Here is a 5310-nt window from a genome sequence, read left to right on the forward strand (position 1 = left end):
TGCAGAAGAGCAATAGCTATGGGTAGCAATGTAAGTTAGGACCTACATTGGCATGTGTTTTTTAGAGATGAAAAATCTGAGGCACAAATCATTAAGAAATAAAAGTTAACTATATTCACTTATATTCTTTGGACTGGAGAAAATGGATACTCTGGAAAAGAGAGTGATCCTGGGCAACTCTTTTTTTCTATATAGCTTTTTCTTCAAACATTTTTTCAGCTATATTGTCAAAGTTATATAAAAGAAGTGCATCCATCACCATATCACTCAGCTTTATTTCACTTTATAGGAGTTTGCATTTCAACAGGGAAGATTTTCCTGCAAATTAAGAAGTTATTGAAAGTACTGATAAATATTTTTTGAAAAGAACTTCTACGGACAAGTGTGTACTAATACAAGAAAGGGTCACAAACATCAACATCTATTTGCCTGAAAGTCCTTTTTATTATATTATTACACCCACACTCTTCCCGTGAGACAATCCCAGGCTTCCTAATCTGTGAAGACTGGGCTACAGACAAGATCAAGACTGTTAAAATAAGAATGCTGATGGGACAATGAATGTTCTACAGTGAAGGGATAGACAGCTTTATAACAAAGGAAAAGATTGGTTCTTCAGTGTTGTAGCTGTCTAAGGAAGGGGACTTTCTCATTGTTTGCCAGTCAGAGGGATGTCTGTCTGGGTGTCTTACCTCAGTGACTGTGCACAGAAACTTTGCTTTGAAAAGCAATCTCCTTCACATCCAGGTAGTAAACCTGCCTTCCTTTCCTACATCACAAGCCTGGCTAATGGCCAGAGCCGGAGCCAGCTTCTATGAATGCCATTGCTTTCTGCCCTTATGGACTTTCCCAGTGCAAACAGGTGCCTCTACAAATCCACCAGGCACCATTCAAGGCATCCAGCTTGGCGTCTCTTCCCTGTACCTATAGGGTGATTCAGAACTTCCTGTGCAGCTATTCTATATGTTTTGGTCATCCAAGATATCTTTGAAAACCTTCTGACATCTTCAGCGTATGTTAGGAACTCCTTAGCAATGCTAACGGTTTCCAGATGGTTGCTCTGCATTAAGCTGGTCCAAAATAAGCAGAGATTTTGAGCAATACCAAGTAGCTCAGCGTGGATCCCTTATCAGCCCAGATACCAGAGATCCTACTGACAGGTCAGCAAACTGTGTACAAATCTATGATTTGAAAATGCAGAGAAGTATAACATCCTGCTTGCAGTCATGCTGGCATGAGGTCAGAGCCAGCCTGGAAAACTGTTGCATTCTTACCAGGTTGAGGAAGCAACACCTTTTTCTTATGTTTATTTTTGGGTTATTTTTGAGTCTGTGGGAGGTGCTCAGATGTTAGTGTGACAACAGGAACTGAAGAAATAAGGTTGAAGAGGTGACATTTCTTTTTTCCTTGTGAGAGACACATGAATATTCAAGCGTAGCAGTAATTGTTAGCCAATTTTTAGCTTAAGCCACCACCACCAAAGCATCCTTTGTAACTATTACTTCCCAAGAGGTCTGAGGAGGCTTTCATAGATACTTGTTTGCATCTCACTGAGAAAGCACCATTAACCATGCTGAATTTGTTCTATCCATCCCCTTTGGAACAACTGTCCATGCTTCTCTTTATCCAGACATCTAAGTACAGAGGGGCAACAGGTTCTCCCTGTCCTCATTCTTCCGGAGTCAGCAAAATTTTTCAATGCAACAGAAACTCAAAAGTGCAGGAAACTGCTCACACCAGTCTGGAGTGGGTTCAGCTTGAATGAATATTCAGATGCTCCTCCAAAGCTTATCTGGCCTAGCCACAACCTCCCAAACTTACAAAATTGGGCTGAGCATTTTATGAGAACAGGATCTCTTGCAGGATTTTCAGTATGTTCTGTACTGACTAGAAAATACATGAGATCAGGTAATCAAAATAAATCATTTTTATTTTAGAATGGTTCATACAGATTCTAAAAAGATTCAAAGTGAAGTAGCCTGTATAAATTGGTTGAAGGTTGAGGAGAATTACTCCTTTTAATTTTTTGCCCTCCTTAATGCACTTTACTCTTCATCAGTGGCATTCAGAGAAACTCTACCCTTGGCAGACGTACTTCCCATTTCAAGCACAACCCTCCCCTTGCTCCAGCACTGCCTTGCTGCTGCAGCACCTTCTCTTGAAATAAATTATTAAGAACTTGTAAATTGTATGCCAGAAATTATTCTTCAAAAGGCCAGGCAGATCAAATGACTTCCACATCAGCTCAAAGCTACTCCATCAAAAATGAGATGAAAGCACTGGTGTGCCTGATCCTCATTCCAGTCGTGCATCCCAGGTTTCAAAGGTCAACCTTTTTTTTTTTGAGGTTAAGGGTGTAGTCAGCTACCTTGAAGCTCTCCATCTCAGAGGTTTTCCTGTAAGATTGGTTGTCTGTCTGCACTTTTGAGCACATTGGTCAGATCTCCAGCATTCACACCCATTGGGGTGGCCTTTTTATCGTGATCACAGCTAAGCAGGATTTATCTCTGCAGCCTGCAACGTGACAGGAAAGAAAATGCCATCTTCCAGCAACAAAGCTTTGAAAGAGACATGACTGACATTGTTTTGCTGGTGAGCTGAACAGCGTCTACATCCCTCCACTTGTTACATCATTGCTTTGCATACACCATCCTCTTTCCCACCAAGGATTATCAACAGCAAAGGTTACTTGCAGTTCATAGAAGCTCTCCCCAGAAGAAGTGCTTTTCCAGGTGCTATCTGTGAGAAGGAACACAACCACCCCTAAGGCTGAGCACACATGGAAACATAGATGCCAAGACTGGTGGAGGCCAACCTTGCTGTGACCCACAGGGTGGGGCCAGGAAGTCTGCAGGGCTGCTCATACCTGCTCTGTCTTCCTCTTTACAGTTTGCTTTTGTTATTTGTTTCTCTCCTGGTCAGTGGTTGAGTCTGATGACAAAGTTGTCCCTTCAGTAACCCAGGTGATGGTCAGAACCCACTGGTCATCTGCTTTGTACACAGACTGTAATGTTCTCCTGTTACGTTCTCCCAACGGAGTTTAGGGGAGGTGATCCAAACAGTGCTGCTTTTACTCCTGTGTTGCCAGCTGGGCACTTTGCAAGGAACCACAAGGGTGCAAGTACATACAGCCCTTTTGGGAGGCAGTAGCACAGTATTAGATCTTTTTCACACTCCAAGAAAAGCCAAAGTCAAAGTCTGCAATGAATAAAACACAGTGGCTGTGACTAGTTCAGAGAAAAAGTGAGTTTTGGCCAGGCCTGGACAGCATCCATACATCACAGTTAGAGAAACTGCAGCACTGCCACCATGAGAAGAAGCAGCCACTAACCCCAGAAGAAGCTAATGTGTGAAAGCTGCTTGAATATCCTGCTCTGTATTTTAAGTATTTTAAGAATGAAAATCTTAAGATTTCATTTCACTTTAAGATTCATTTTTAAAATGCTACTCAGTCTTAAAATATGCAGAGATTGAGGAATTTGAGAGAAGTCTTCCAGCATCAAACATGTGAGAGTAAGTTCACTGTTCATTTTAATGCATGTCATAGGGTATAACGATACAGCAGTACTGTGGGTGATCTACAGCAGCTTTGTTTGCTTTGCCTATGGAGACGCTCCATCCATGAATGTGGATGAGGGTATAGACCACGCTCAACCATGCCTTTAATCAATGCAGTGGAACAGTACACTGAGACTTCCTAGGAGTGACATGCTGAAATTCAAAAAGATACTGCAGCCCTTGGGAAGACACTGATAGAGAAAGTGCTGTGATGTAAGACAAGGTGGTTGCCATGGGTTTAATTCTACTCTCATTCTTTTACACCAAGTTTTCCTTTTCAAGGCAACAGAGGTAGATTGTTATCTACGTACATACATAAGTACATAAATAACAGGGCTCTTCTGGCAAGAAGTGTTTGAAAGTAGTGCGGGAAGCTCCCTTAAGTCACTGAACAGATCCCCACCACTGTAAATATGAAGCCAATGATGCCAGCTCAGGTTTTTTGATAAATAATTTAGAAGAATAGAATCATGCTGACTTGTACACACTAGAGAGATCAGCTTTGAAGACTTGTGCCAACAGAAAGATTATTAAAGTGTCTATAAAAAATATCTTTTTTTATTTGGTGAATAATATACATCTCTGCTGTAAAATGGCTAGGTCAAATTATGGAACCTATAGATATCATCTAATGCTCAATTCTGGAGTAATATATTTAAAATTAGGGTGATTACTCTTCCTTGTAGGTGTTAAGGATATAGGTAGTTGGACACCAAAGTTGTATTCAAATTCCTTTCTGCTGTCACATTCTGGTATGACCCAGGCTGGTAGAGATATGCAACATCTGCTGCATATGGTATTGTCATTTCTAAAAAATGTCAGCACTGAGCAAATATTTGCTGGCCAAAACAGAGCCTCAGGTCAGATATATGTGGGCATGTTTAAGTGTCAGTGAAAGAACTGCATTCTTACCCTTCCAAAAGTTGAGATGTGAGTGCTTTAAATATGTATGTCTCTCCTTCAAGATTTCTTGCAAAGAGAAGGAACTGCTTCCCTCCAAAGAATTCTGGGCAGAGAAAAGACAAATTTTAAGCAAGGAAAGACAGAAATGCAAGAAAAAAAAAAAAAAAAAAGAAAAAAAAAGGAAAGTAAAAAGCAGAAACTTCACTCTGAGCTTCAAAGAGAGGTGGAGATGGTGGAAACTTTATAACAGGTATTTTTCCCTCTTCATTAGAGCCCAAAGCTCTTTCAGGAAAGCGTTGCTTCTGCTAGGATCACACAGGGGCACTCTGTGGTAACAGGAGTTAACAGGAGTTCAGAAGGCATAGTTATACTGTTACAGAATATCCTAGACTTCTCTTCAACAAAGCTAAATAGTGAAAAAAATCTAGAATATCCAAATAAATACATGCAAGACTCAAACAGAGGTGTAGGGAAGAAATCAATCCAATGTAAAGGTATACCTATGTATCCTCCTTGCCAAACTGTCTGTCTTGTGTACTCCTTGCCTGCGCAAATGCTTCTCCTCTTGGTCAGAACACCTTGGGAACAAACAGACTGACCATTTTAAGGATGCAGGTGAATTTTTGGGAAATAGTATTTTCTGTGCCCTCAGACAGCTTGCAAGCTTTTTTGGTTTTTTGTTTTTTGTTTTTTGTTTTTTTGTGGTAATGTTTAACTAGGGCCTTTTCACTGTGAGCTGATTATTAACATGGATTTCACACCACTGAGAGAATGTGCAAAGTCTACAAAGAAAGACATTGTCTGCTTTGTTTAACAAATGACATTATTTCCCTTCTGCCTAGCAACCTG

The 5310-nt window shown here is 40.6% G+C and overlaps 1 long non-coding RNA gene across 1 annotated transcript; it reads right to left on the reverse strand.

The window, feature by feature from the left end:
• Nucleotides 1-2034: 2034 nt before the first annotated feature.
• On the reverse strand, nt 2035-5109 carry LOC128074597 (uncharacterized). The gene is made up of 3 exons (XR_008203239.1): nt 4962-5109; nt 4471-4564; nt 2035-3198 (listed from the first exon to the last, which is right to left on the reverse strand). It is a non-coding gene; the product is annotated as an uncharacterized LOC128074597 (long non-coding RNA).
• Nucleotides 5110-5310: the final 201 nt, after the last annotated feature.

Source organism: Tympanuchus pallidicinctus, unplaced genomic scaffold (genome assembly GCF_026119805.1).
Source record: "Tympanuchus pallidicinctus isolate F22 unplaced genomic scaffold, pur_lepc_1.0 scaffold9, whole genome shotgun sequence".
In the NCBI taxonomy this organism is placed as follows: domain Eukaryota; kingdom Metazoa; phylum Chordata; class Aves; order Galliformes; family Phasianidae; genus Tympanuchus; species Tympanuchus pallidicinctus.